At 41.3% G+C, this 15,210-nt stretch overlaps 1 protein-coding gene across 9 annotated transcripts in view; it reads right to left on the reverse strand.

The window, feature by feature from the left end:
* Positions 1-15,210, reverse strand: part of LOC309364369 (contactin-4) — a 528,932-nt gene that overhangs the window by 172,807 nt on the left and 340,915 nt on the right. Inside the window, exon 1 of one of the 9 annotated variants that reach the window (XM_081901478.1) lies at positions 7,415-7,438. The exons of the other annotated variants lie outside the window; for them this stretch is intronic. The gene's annotated coding sequence lies outside the window, so the exon portion shown is untranslated. Of the gene's footprint in view, positions 1-7,414; positions 7,439-15,210 lie in introns of those variants that run through there. 9 annotated transcript variants of the gene reach the window in all.

Raw genomic sequence — 15,210 nt, forward strand, 5'->3', positions numbered from 1 at the left:
AGCTATGGCAACTAAAATCCCCTTTTGTTTTGCATTTATCATCCCAACATTAAGTTGTGATAACAACCACATGAAGGAAAACTGCAAAATGGCCAATTCTGTCCCAACACCAAGCACTCTGAAACATTCTTTTTCTCTGCCTTGTGTATTACACTTAAGCTTATTAATTGCCAAGGTTACTATTGGTGACCCAGCCAATGGCACCAGTTATTGATCAGCAACTTCAGCTGCCAAGGGAATTCAAGGCAAATGCTCCAGCAGCACTGAATCAACTCAGGGGCTTTTTATCTTACATAGTTGTTTGTTTTTACATTCCCAGGTTTTTATTTTTTATTTTGGGGGAGGGGGCTTTTATAGCGGCTGAGTCTTCATTTGCTGATCTCAAAATTGTTGTTCAGCACAGCATAAAACCAAGAAAATACACAGGAGATAAATGTATTGAACAGCTGGAAAGTAATTATATTGTTATAAAGGTGATAAATTAAACTTTGATTTTTATCCCACTTTGATTTTTTCCCCATTCCTGTTAAGAGCACAGTTGCACTGGAAGTACTGCTTAGGTGTGCTTCTCACAACTCTGAATGTATTTTCCTCCTCCAATTAGGACAAGCTGTTCTTTAGAAATCTGGGTGAAATTATGCCGACAGTAGAATTCTTAACATAAGTTAAGGCTACAACCCTATAACCATTTTCCTTGGAGTAAGAGCCATTGCAGTTACTTCTGAGCAGACATGTATACAGTTCTGCCCTTAAAGGTTTGAAGTTGAAACAAGGAATTGGGGGAGGGGGATAGCTTTGGGGAGGGCAAAAAGAGAGAAGTTTTAAATTTAATTTTTAGGAAAATAGCCAAATAATCAACACTTCCGATATGGGCTGAGATTCGCCCAGGTTTTTCCAGACATTTTAGCCACTTTTTGAAAATTACACCCGGACACCATTTTCAACAGACGAATCTTGGCTATGTCTGGGAAATTCCGGACGCAAGGCAGCCCTAGTATCTACGAATAAAGAAATTTTACAAAGTTGTCAGAGCAGGATGAGCACAGGATGAGACAGAGAGAGACTAACTATACAGAGAAATGATCTACTATCTCATAAAAGCTCTAAGAACTTGGGACACAAACACCCGAAATAAACTAATTGTAATTGCTGAAATTCCAGAATTAGCTAAAGGGACCTGTCTTATTAAAGGTGAGTGCTAGCAGTCTGGATATTTTCAAAAAAGTTGACAGATCAATGGGGACTAGGTCTATCACTGACTATTAGCCATGGCTGATACTGAAAAAAAAATCCTTATTCATAGTACACCTGTGATTATAAAATACTTTTGAAAATGTGAGCTTCCCAGATGAAAGTGGACTGGGTGGATCTTCATTTTGATAAAGGATGTGGGCCACTCTTTACTTCCGCCCTACACTCCAATCATTTAAAAAATGACAATAAAATGGCCTTATTCCTGTAACAGGTAATTTTTAAAGAAACTGAGGGTTAAAAATATTCAGATCTTATCTTGGGCACAAGAGCTCATAAGACTAGATCAATAGGCCATCAGCGCATCTTAATAAATGTATGTGTCTGATGCTATTTCTGCAGTCATCCCTCATAACATGCACTTGGTACAGTTAGGAAAATAAACTCCACGTCGTTAAACCAGCATTTATTATTATTAATTATTAGTATTATTACTACTGCTGCTATTACTATTTTTGCAAGAAAGGTCTCTAACCCAGTCTCTACTAGTAAAACACTGTATGCTTGTTCCACCAAAGTATCATGCTACCATTAATAATCCATTCATAGAATTGTAGAGTTGGAAGGGATCCCAAAGGTCATATAGTCCAACTGCCTGCAATGCAGGAATCTCAGATAAAGTATCCATGACCGATGGCCATCCAACTTCTGTTGAAAAACCTCCAAGGAAGGAGAGTCCCAAGGGAGACCGTTCCACTGCTGAACAGCTCTTACTGTCATAAAGTTTTTCCTGATGTTTAGTAGGAATATCCTTTATTGTAATATGAAGCCATTCGCTTTTGAGTCCTACACTCCAGAGCAGGAGAAAACAAGCTTCTTTCATGTGACAGCCCTTGAAATATTTGAAGATGGCTATCATATTTCCTCTCAATGTCCTCTTTTCCAGGCTAAACATACTGAGCTCCTTCAACCATTCCTTATAAGGTTGGTTTCCAGCCCTGATCATCTTGGTTGCCCTCCTCTGCACACATTCCAGCTTGGCAACATCCTTCTTAAATTGTGATGCCCAGAATTGGACACAGTATTCCAGGTGTGGTCTGACCACAGTAGAATAGTGTGGTATTATTACTTCCCTTGATCTGGACACCAGACTTCTGTTGATGCAGCCTAGTATAGTGTTAGCTTTTTTTTGCTGCTGCATCACACTGCTGACTCACATTAAGTGTGGTTCACCAAGATTCCTAGATCCTTTTCACATGAACTGCTAGTAAGCAAGGTGTCCCCCATCCTATATCTGTGCATCTGGTTCTTCCTGCCTAAGTGTAGAACCTTGCATTTGTCCCTATTGAAATTCATTTTGTTAGCTTGGGCCCAATTCTCCAATCTGTTCGGGTCATTTTGAATTCTGATTCTGTCTTCTGCGGCATGGAGATTATCAGCATTTGAAGATGTGCAGCCGGTTATATCGTTACCCTTTCCCTCCTCTCTTGTTCTCATATATAACTTTGATTAATGGTGGAAAAAGGAGGTGAAAGATCATCTGCCCTTGTTCCTCAAGTGCAAGGAGCTACACTTGAGATTTACCTGAGAACTAAATTGTACTGCAGGAAGCAGCTCTCAGACTGATGATTTAAATCTAGTCAACTGATTTCGCTCAAAGGTAGATTACAGGGCATAAATAAAAATGTTGTCGATTAATACTTCATGTAGTTTCTTATTAATAAAAGCTACTAGTCTCAAATTAAGATCAACACCTATTCAAAAAGCTGCTTCATGACTGTTCACAGCCACCTTTAATATTGCACTTGATTGTTGCCCATGACTATGATATACTTGCATTAAAAGAAAGTATTGATTTCTTCAACTGACTTGTTATGTGACCTCGGGTAAGTCATTTAGCTTCATTGTGTCAAAGTTTGCTCATTTGAAATGATAAGTGCAATGATGCTTGAACTATCTGTGCTTCTGAAGAGGCCTAGTTAATTAATTTATGCTAAGAGTTTTGATGCTCTAAAACGAAAGGTACCAGATAAGTGCACGTGAGCCAAAATCCTCTTTTCAGCATGAACTTTGTTTTTCTCTCTAGTTCTGTGCTAACTTTTTAAAGTCACCTTCATTATGAAGTCAACACGAAATTCTCAGCAATGTCTGAGAAACATGCCAGCTGGAAATAGATTGGCCCCGATTAAAATCTCCGTATATCGTCTAAGGGAAGAGGAATTGCCAGCTCTATCTGGTACAATACATCTCCCATTTTCTCTAACTGCTAACCTTTTGTGTAGGATGTTCTATGTATGACTCACTTCTGCAATATCAGATGTGTCACAACAGAAGCAGAAAAATCAGAGAAAGCAAAAAACTGACAACCCACAAGTCACGCCGGCATGCTAAATATGAACATTCTAACCTGCACCATATGGCTCTTGATGGTAGCACTGATCCATGTTTAGCTTGAATAAGCAATGTTTCTTCGCACATTTTAAAATTAAGAAGAAGTGCAAACATCAATATTTACAGTCTCTGAGCATGGAATTGTATGGCAAATTAGGGCTGCGTTATTTCCCACCCACCTCTCATTTATAGCCTACACAGCCAGGGACGATAATAATAATAATAATAATAATAATAATAATAATAATAATAATAATAATAATAATAATTTTTATTTATACCCCGCCCTCCCCAGCCAAGGCCGGGCTCAGAGCGGAACAACCAAAGGCCAGGCGGAACAACTCTGTCTAACAGGCCCTGCAGAAAGAAACCAGATCCTGCAGGGCCCTGGTCTCATGAAGCAGAGCGTTCCACCAGGCCGGAGCCAGAGTTGAAAAGGCCCTGGCTCTGGTTGAAGCCAATCTAACTTCCTTAGGGCCCAGGACCACTAGGGTGTTGCTATTTATGGACCTTGAGGCTCTCCGTGGGGCATACCGGGAGAGGCGGTCCCTTAGGTACGAGGGTCCTAGGCCGTGAAGGGCTTTAAAGGTCAAAAGCAGCACCTTAAATCTGACCCTGTACTCCACCGGGAGCCAGTGCAGCTTGAAAAGCACTGGGTGAATATGCTCCCATGGCAGAGACCCCGTGAGGAGCCTCGCTGCAGCATTCTGCACCCGCTGGAGTGTCTGGGACAGCTTCAAGGGCAGCCCCACATAGAGCGAATTACAGTAGTTAAGCCTGGAGATGACCGTCGCATGGATCACTGTGGCCAGGTCGGGATGCAAGTTCAATTCATAAATTGGGACAGGATTAAAGTGCATGCAAATGTTACAAGAAGCCCCAGAACAACTGAACCTCCTCCTCAAATACATAGACTTGACTTCCATCAAAATCAGCCCACCCCACCCCCATGCTGGTCTTGTAGTTCAAAACATATCCATTTCACACATGTGCATAATTTCATGGCCCATATGTTACTAAACATTCTCAACTTGGCAGCAACATCTTGAGTCCACTCAAGGTAAAATGGAACCATGACTTGAGAGAGAGAGGACAAAACAAAGTGATGATTTAAGTTGAAATGTGAACCCTGTGAGAATTCAATCTGCCCTACTTTGGGAGATGGACTGTCATTTCTTCCTCAAACGTTCTTCAGAAGCAACCTCTGAGATATATCAGATCTAACTGACTCCAATTTTCATCAGCAAGATCCAGGAACCAAAGGAATATCTCATGCGGTGGGGTGAAAATAAGACAAAGCAGAGGCAGGTAAGGACTAGCAGTAAAAATAGTCCATTTGCTGCTCATACTGAACTGTAAGCTTGACCCTAGTACTTTTTCTTTTTCAAACCTTATCATCTGATATGAAAGGGATGGCTCAAGGATGTTCATCATTGGCCTGGCTGGTGGTTGTGTTGTTGTTGTTTTTCTTCAACCAGAGGCTTGAGCCAGTAGACAGCCTCAATTCCTGCCTAATATCTCCCAGGCCCGGATTCAAGACTAAATGTAGGTTCAAGTCCTTGTGTTGATGGGGCCACGACTTAGCGTCACTTTGGATACAACCCATGGCTGTTTACCATCTTCAGCCATTACCAACACTGGCAGCAGGTAACAGGCCCTGCATGTGATACATTTCATTCTCTAGCTACCAGCTTAATTCAACATGCTAACTCATTTTAAATTGAGACTTCAAGTCCTGACATGATGGTCATTGGTGAATTGATACAAGACAAGAAGTTAGAACGCCCCTCCCTGCTTCCTAAATCTGTTTCAGGGGTTTGCCCAACCCTCCCGAGCAGTTGGGGAGCAAGCTGGTATTGAACAAACTGAATTTGTTCCGGAGGTCCATTCTTAAGCTGAAACCGTTCTTATCCCAAGCCACGCTTTTGCTAATGGGGCCTCCTGCTGCATGCATGCCTCCGGCTCGAGATTTCCGTTCCCATCCTGGGGCAAAGTTCGCAACCAGGAGCAGCTACTTCCAAGTTAGCGGAGCTCGTAACCTGAAGTGTTTGTAACCAGAAGTGTTTGTAACCAGAGGTACCACTGTATAGGCACAAATAATGATCAACAGCTATAGGTGACAGGAATACCAAGTTGAATATTTTTAAGCTGCACCACAGAAGCTAAGGGTATCCCAGTAGAAAGATTAAGGGCATGGTGGGGTGGGGAGAGATTACCGTATTTTTTTCGTGTATAACATGCCCCCATGTATAAGATGCTTCCTATTTTGGGGGACTCCAAATTAAGAAAATGGAGGGAGATTGCTCAGAGTTCTTGAGGTTTTCTTGGGAGGGGGGGGGGAGGATTGCCCAGAGTTGAGCTTTTTTTGCTGACGGACCTACACTGCCACTCACACGCGTTGCCAAAGTCACCAACGTCTGCCCTCTTGCCGCCAGCCAATCACCCACCAAATTGCCGCAGAGACAGCCAATAGCCACTAGCCCTTGCTGCAGCCACCAATCAACCGCCCTGTCACCGCTGAAAACCTCCTGCCCAAGGCAGCAACTAATCCCCAGTCCCCCCAATGCACTGTCGATGTATAAGACAACCCCCCCCCATTTTAAAAGATTATTTTATAATAATAAAAAACCTCGTCTTATACACGGAAAAGTACAGTAACTATCTTGCAATGCTATGAACTGAAGTCCATTCATTGATCAACTCATATTCCCCTCTCACCCCATCCCAATTTCTAGTCAGGCATAATGCTTGTACATTTCATACAGAAGGTTTTTTTCTTCTTGTTGTTTTTAGCTACAATGTGGAAATAATTCAACTAGTGAACTCAATGCACCCTCAAAACAATAATGAATACACTAAAGAATCCCTAGGGAGGCTGCTTGTCTCAGGTCATTGACAATTTGACAAAGAGGCCCTTATCTCTCATGAAAGCTAAGCTCTGTTTTACACTTCTTGTTTACCAAATGAATATTTTCATAGCTGTTTTTCCTTAGGCTTATTTTTTTACCCCCCAAAATAAAAATAAAATAAAAATTGGTTAAACATATTTTAAAATCAGAATGCTCTAAGGATTATACACTCAGGAGAGTTATTGAACATAAAGAAATAAAACAGCACTTTCCTTCACTGGTCTCGTCAGGTCGGGCTATAGCCTCCAACTGCCCCTTACATTCCAGAATCTCCTTTCAACTTGTAGGCAGCACACAATCATATATGTTGATTCAATTATTTTAACCTTTAACTCGAATGGTAATTAACTTGGTGGGAGCTCATAATTTCCTGGTTATGGCTTGGATTCAGACTTTGCCGGCAGTGGCTGGAAAGGCTGCGGCCATCCCCTTACAGCCTCCAGCATACTTTCTATCCTAGGGCCTCCAATGAGATGCCTGCAGGTTCAAGTGTGCCTGCCAATACCTCCTACGATGCCTGCAAAAGGTCTCAGCAAATACTCCTTCAAAACTGAACAATGCACGTGAGGCTTACGGCTCTTTCTGCTCATTTCATGAGACCATAAGCAGAGCCTATTGGATCAGGCTAATGGCCCATCTAGTCCAGTTCATCCTCTTGGCGCTCACGACTCTCCTGATTTGCGGTATGTACTTTTACCCTGGGCTCAGACTCTCCTACATTAAACATGCACCCTCGAACGTGCCCACAATTCGTTGGATGCCAGGACTAGATCCAACCCTCTTTTCTGTTCTGAGCACAGGACAGCTGCAAGGCACTTCTCTCTGTGAGCAACTGCAGTGGTGGTTTATATGGGTGCCTTTCCCTTCATTGATGGGAGCAGTGGCAACAATGCAGGGGCAACAATGCAGGGGCGTGTCTGTACCTTTTTATAGTCCTGACCCTTTTTCTGCCCTTTAAGTTCTGGAAGCCATTTTTTAAATGTTACATCCCCACAGCACTTTCTCAAAATTCCAGATGTACCCATTGGCTCATAAAGGTTGATGACTCCTTTCCTGCACTAGACAACCCTCTGAGACTGTGTGGGAGGTCACAATGGACGCAATGTCGGAGGTGGCAGACACCAGTGGGCGCTTTCCCCTCATTTGAACCTTGCTGAGAAGATAGTCCCACCTATACAAATCAAATCTGCATCCAACCCTAGATCTTGCATCTATTTATTCTTCCATTTTCTATATCCCAACATTCATCGATTCATGAATCCAAGGTGGGATAAAATACATAACACTCATAGCAAATAGACATCACCCACCCACCCACTACAGAATAAAAGTTTAAATATCAAATATAAGTTAATGTCCTTTTAAAAACTACATACATAATGCATCAAGAGTTTTCTAAATTTGTAAAAGAATTAAATGGCAGTGCAGAGAGTTATGTTAATGGTAAGTTAGCCAAAATAAGTGGCCACGGCCATCTTTAGATCTACCAGAATATTCTAAATTATTGGCTATTTTGAAATAATTAAATGGCTCTGATCCATTTATGCATGTGGATGTTGTATACATATAATTAAGAAGCTTCAGTCATTGTCTGGGGGAAGCAGGAAAACCAAGACAACATCATTTGCACAATCATTTGTACACACATGCAGAGGCGTAATGAATTGAGACCAACGTGTTAATGCAACTTTGAGTTACTTGAATCTTACTTATGAGTGTGTGTTAAAATTTAGTATTTATATTGTTTGTATGCTTAAAAATGAGATAATTATACATTGTGCTATAACCTAAGAGAATGCTGAGATCAATCAATTCTTCATACATTGTTAAATCCAGATTTATGAAAGCAAACATGATTAATTTTCTGGCTTAGAGCAGAAATATTAGATGCTATTACACTGCTACTTCTGACTGAAAAGCTGTCTCTTGAGGCACAAGTGGTTTATAATTGGTATGATGTGCAAAGAAACTGCAAGACAAAAATAGCTATGGTTTTGCTTTCTCAGGATAGTCTTTGTTACCACAGGTCTTTGACTCTTGGTATTTGAAAATCTGTCATGAAAGATTAGCGGCTCCAATACAAGGCTACACATGCATTCTGATGCTGAGAAGTGGTAGAGGCATACCAGTGCTGTGGGAATCATACAAATGCACCACCGGGACATGGAGGGGTAGTGGTAGGATTTTAAACTGCTGAATAGGAATTTTTCATATTCAGTAAGAAAACCTTTTTGTCAAACAGCAAAGCAAGTAGCACAGAAATCAAGCATTTCACTACTTTTTATTCTAAGATTCTACAGGCTAATCACTGTGCAAATGTGTCTAAAGGATGACTTAGAATGCTCTTGGGTACTGGGCACAGCTCTGGGAAGCTCCTGAGTCTTGGAAGCAGTAATCTCTAGCTTTGACCAAGCTCAAGGAAGTTCCTTAATCTGAGAGAGCAAAAGCGTGTGCATTTTATATATACTCTGTGAACCCTCTCCCAGCCCAAGGACCACACTCCTTCATGCCAGTGATGGGAGATGCTAGAGGTAAGCAGCTGGTGGAGCAAGAGATGTGAATCTGAGCTTTGTACAGTTGACTTATGTTCCAGTCCTGCAAAAGCCAGGAGTTTTCTACATACCACATCTCTCTGCACAGGCAAGCAAAGGGTACCCATCCAAGACCACAATTCAGCCAGGCAAAAGCACTTGAAGGAGGCATGAAGCACAGCCATGGATGGGTGTGGCCTAGGGTAGGCTTAACAAAGGTTTACCCTGTCTACTATTCATGGCAGCTAGGCATTTCTATTTTATTTTGCACATATGATTAATTGTAGTATTGTTAAACAAAAAAAAACTATTATCTACCTGAGCAGAATGATGATCTGAGAGTGGTGTCAGGAAAACTTAAGCAACTGCAAATTGTATTTGGCTGGGCCTGAAGCGATTCCATGATGCTGCCAGCTAATCTATATATAGTTCCTTTTTGTACCACTTCTTGCATCTCCGTATTTACAGCAAAATGATGCTTTTCGTATCCCGGACACAAAACAGACCTGACTGCATGTGAGAAAATAAGATACCCTCCATTGGCAAACAGCTCATCCCACAACCATCGCCATCAGCAGTTTTCATATTTACTCCTTTGTCCCATGAGGAATAGATTTAAAAAATGCTTAGGAAGATCTTTAGTCATAATAGCTAGTCACATCCTCGGCATATTTTCTCTCTGCATCTTTCCTCTCCCTCTTTCCACCTCCTCTTCAAATACTGGGTCTTGCTCAGGACAAACTTATTAAACACAATATCCTAACTAATATAACACAACAGCAGTCATACAGCACACCTGGCTGCAAACGAAGAGGCGAGGCTTTAGCCCACTGCATCAGCCTTGCTTGGATTAGCTCCATCTCACAGAGCTGATTCCATCAGCAGCAGGTGGCGCTGTGGGTTAAAGCCTCAGCGCCTAGGACTTGCCGATCGAAAGGTCGGCGGTTCGAATCCCTGCGGCGGGGTGCGCTCCCGCTGCTCGGTCCCAGCGCCTGCCAACCTAGCAGTTCGAAAGCACCTCTGGGTGCAAGTAGATAAATAGGGACCGCTTACCAGCGGGAAGGTAAACGGCGTTTCCGTGTGCGGCTCTGGCTCGCCAGAGCAGCGATGTCACGCTGGCCACGTGACCCGGAAGTGTCTCCGGACAGCGCTGGCCCCTGTCCTCTTAAGTGAGATGGGCGCACAACCTCAGAGTCTGTCAAGACTGGCCCGTACGGGCAGGGGTACCCATAACAGAGAGACAGGAGAGTGAAACAGCAGTGCCCCCTTTGTTAATTAAGGTAGGATCAAATGTGATTTGGCTCTTCCCTGTCCATAACTGTTTCCTGCACTGGTAAATATTTAAGTTAGTTATTTAACAGCATAAAAGTAGTAGAGTCTCTGTGTTGCTCATTTTCCCCTTCCGTCCTTATTCCTTCTCCCTTTTGTACAATGTACCACCGCTTGGACATTAAAAAAAATATATACTAAGCAGTATATAATTGCTTTTTATAGGCCAAGTGGCATATAAATACTTTTAGATAAATGAAGAAAATCTATTAGCATGAGCTAATTATTTTAAACTGTAAACTACCTTGAGAACCTGAGGAAAGATAGAATGTTAAAAGCAAACAAATAAATCTCATTTGCGTTCTACATTATTTATGTGAAGACAACAAACACTACCATGGTACACATTGTAAATTAAATTTTAGCACTCTTCAACTGTTTTCACTCTCCTTCCTTGGAGGTTTTGAAACAGAGGTTGGACGGCCATCTGTCATGGATGCTTCAGTTGAGATTCCTGCATGGCAGGGGGTTGGACTAGATGACCCTTGGGTCCCCTTTCAACTCTGATTCTATGATCCACTGTTTTGCTATTTAAACAATTGTTTCACTGATGCTGCAATATTGCTGCGATACTGCTTTTATTATACTTTTCATGCACAGCATGTTTTTTGACAGAAAGAAGCATTCAACCTCAAAAATAGTCATCTTTCTTTCTGGTGTAAATCTGGGCTGGTGAAACAAGAGGATGACATGGAAAAGAACTGTGTAGTAAAAGTAGTAATTAAAAGCCTGCGGCCACAAAGTGGTGTAATTATGGGTGTAGACAGCTGTACAACTTCAGCATCAATTGTGAACTTTAAATCTGCCAGGGGTGGATTTTTTTTTACAGCCACACTTGTTTGGGACATATTTCTTTACACATTTCTGAACATATTCTCCATGTTCAGGGAGTAAGTAGATAATTTTTTTTGTTGGGGGAGGGGGTTATGCTGCCAGTCTGATGTTCTTCCCTCCAGCCCCCGGCACTATTCTTCACCTCAAAAACTGCACAAGATACCAGACAAGCATATCTGGTCTCTCTAATAATGTGGGACTGAGCAGCCAAATGGTCTATGAAATCTAATGGCTGCAAGGCCTTTAAATATAGTAACAAAAATTATTACATGAAAAAGAGCTGAATTGTTTTATTAGAAGACTCAAAAAGGCAAGGGTACAAAAACCCTGAATAGCATATACACAAAACCTATGATACAATTACTAGGGTGGTTTTAGATTCAGACTCTTAGGTTATCATGAATATATATTTGATAAATGTATACACTGACATTCAGCACATGAGTGTTTCAGGATAGTCCATAACATTTAAAACATGATTTTTAAAAAATGCAGTAATGTCAACCGAGGTTCTTGTACAATAACAAAAAGATTCGGCAGAGGACTCACACACACAGAGGAACATAACTGGAGTCAGCAAAAATCAAGCCAAATTATCACATCATTTAGCAAAAATATTATATACAGTATGTTGTCATACAAATCACAGATCACGTCGTTCATGGCACCCCCAATCACACTATCTGAGCTGGGCAATGTGGCTTTCATATCAGATTCCAGGGATGTCTGCCTTGTAGCTCCTCCTACTCCTTAGTCATGCAGGAAAAAATCGTCTCAGATAGTTTTCTAGGATAGAAGGGCACTGGAAGGTCAGGCCGTTACAGACTTCAGTTGACTCCTTTGCTGAGAAAACATCTTTGTACAGCTCAGACGACAGAGTACACTTCAAGCAATCCACTGGAAGTTGCCTTGACTAAGGGAACAAGCCTACACACAAGAAGTTGGCATAAAGCAAGCTGCTGTAAATTAAGCTAAGCAGGTGTAAAGTTGCACCAGATTCAAACTCCGTTCAGCAGTGAGGTAACTGCTGATTAAGCCAGCCTAAGCCAGGCAGAAGAAAAAACAAGCCTTTAAAATAATGTTTGAGGTGCAGCAACCTTTTCGCTGGCATGCCATGCTCAACATGACTAAGTTGAGAGGGCAAAGTCTAAGTCCCACTCCTCTACACCATCCTTGGTCCCACATCCTATCTTCTACTTGGAAATGTCCAAGACATCAACAAAACAAAACAAAAACCACACTGTTCCCCTGTCTATCTCCCTATGAAGGCACAGTTTTATGCCAACAAGTTTTCAGCCTGGGGACATAATTCCGCTCCTTCTTTCCATCTCAACAGCCAAACATAAAAACAAATATATAAGCATACCATTCTCCCTTAGTGTTGGGCCAAGGCTCACTATGTTGGACCAGGGCTCTATTGAGACAAGATTCAACAAACCCCTCAGCAAATGTAATGTCTAACAGACCACTGTATTTTAATACTTTGTTGGAAGGGTGGCTGGGGGGACCCAGCCAGATGGGCAGGGTATAAATAATAAATTATTATTATTAAAGTACAAGCATATAGCTGGCATGCCATAAAAAAACTATTACTAACAGTCATCAGGTAAAAGCAATCATCATGAGAGTGATGATCTAAAGGGACACCTCTTTTGGAGTCACCCCTTCAAGCTTGTTATACAGCTAAATTTTCCTTACGCAACCTTTAGGCCTAATAAAAACCACATGGAATTAACTCTCTCACCTTTATGGCAACCTCAAGGGGGTATCCCAATGGGGAACTGCAAAGGCAAGATCTCCTTTGGTGTGGCCTCTACTGAGGCAGTTCACCACACCTTTCGTAAGGCTAGCAGCCAGTCAATCTGATAACAGCCAGCTGCTTCCAATCTTTTCTATCTCCTCCTCCTGGATCTTTTGTAGCAGGCAATATCAAGAAGCTGAGGTGAGTGGAATACTGGGCAACAAGGAATACCGTACCTGCCATCTGAAACACTGGAGAGCTATTGCCAGTCATCTGGGATGGTACTGAGCTGGATGGAGCCATAGTCTGCTTTGACATAAGGCCTAGTTTCTAAGGGTTACCTCTAATATCCCTGACTTTTCCGATGTCTAAATGTTCTCTGGGTGATACTGAATACAAACATTTTAGATTGTCAAGTTATTTTAGATTGTCAAATTAAATACAAAACGAGAGATTACACTAAAATGATGTACACATTAGCAGCTTGAAACACAGTGAGGTTGCTTCCCCCCACCACTGTGTTTCAAGTCACATTCCTAACCTGTTGTACAGATCAGAGAGAGGGTTGGGATATCTTCACCCAATATGCATTACTGTACCTGATTAGTTTCCTCATCCCAAACCCCAATTCACAGACTCAGTAAATTGCCCATGCACTGTTACTGGCATGTGTGCAACAGCTCCCTGAAATGTGCACTCTTCAGCTTAACTGAAGCTTCCATGAGGAGAAAAGCACACCACACAGGAGCATTTCTCAAGAAGCTACAAGATGCCTCTGGATTGTGGATAACCTCATTTGCATTTGACTTCAAACACCACCAGTGGGGCACATGGAGCTGGAATAAGCGGTAATGTTTGCACAGCCTAATTTTCAATTGTCAACAACATTAATTATTCTAAAATGACAACATCCCTGTGATTATCCTGTGACAATTTCACTTTCATCTCTGCATGATAAAGAAATTGATGGCAGTGCTCCAACACTGGTAGAGTATCTTCTTTTTCCAATATTTACTTGAAACTATCATTTTAAGAACACAACACTCCCTTGTGCATTCTCCTGCTGATTTGAAAGTATCTTCTTTGGGTGATATAAACTGAAACACATTTCCTGAGTATCAATGGGACTTTATATCACAAGACAATTATTTACAAACTCCATCAAGTCTTTAAGTAATAATGGTGCTCTTCTTATTTATAACCCTCAGGAGAAAACAGATGGATATAGATCCCCATCCCCTCTGCTTCTTTTAAAGTCTTGAGTCCTTCCATCACACTTGCAAGTACAAGATGCTAAACCTTTCATAGAATGTATTCTACTGTTTCATCTCAAATGCCACATTTGCAGTAGTGCAGAGACTGTGTGCTGATGTAAAACATATCCTATCACAGCAACAAAGATTAGAAGGTGTGAATGCATGCTTCAGTTCTGGCCTCTTTATGGGATTGGTTTTGTAATTGTTTTGCTGCTGTGGTGTAAAACTGTATTTTAGGATTTGTACTTACAGTACATTGTTTTTAGTGCTTCATGTAGATTGCTGTGAGGGCACCTTGTGACAGTGTCCAATTTGTGAACTGCCCTGAGGTCTTTGGATGAAGGGTAGTATATAAATTTAAATAAATAACATCAAGAACCATGAGTCCAGTTAACAGCCTAGGGTTAGTTTAACTCTCGTCCCTGACTATTGACCATGCTGGTTGAGGATGATTGGGATTTTAATCCAACAGCATCTAGGGGCCAAAGACTGCAGAAGGCTAATATAAAGCATGACTAGTAAACTTATCACTGAATGGGGAAAACATCTGCTTAGGACCTTGAAGAGCAGCTACACTTCCAAGATTTACACCTGTGTGCACTATATGGGCTGTGGGGTCTGAAAACAAAAACAGAGCAGTCCTTTACTTTATAGCATCCTCTGAATGCTACAGAACACACAATCCATCAAATTCACCAGCGGAAACATCTAAATTAGCAAAACCACGCACAAAACAAAAACTAAAAGGAAGATAAATATAACAATAAAAACACAATTAGTCTGAACACGTCTGAAAAGCTGCAGCAACTAACTGTGTCTGAGTAGGAAAATGTGTGAAGTATATATGCATGTTTTTTAAAAAATAAAATAAAATAAAAACCTGCTCTCACAAGCCAATTTAGTACATTCAGTTTAGCACAAAATATTTGTTATTGGAAAAGATATATAAGAGCTCCAGGGAATAGAATTAAATAGTCTTGACACAGGAAGAAGAGCTCTTACTGTGTCACTTAAGTGGCACACAATTC

Source organism: Podarcis melisellensis (genome assembly GCF_964234715.1).
Source record: "Podarcis melisellensis genome assembly, chromosome: 2".
Taxonomy (NCBI): domain Eukaryota; kingdom Metazoa; phylum Chordata; class Lepidosauria; order Squamata; family Lacertidae; genus Podarcis; species Podarcis melisellensis.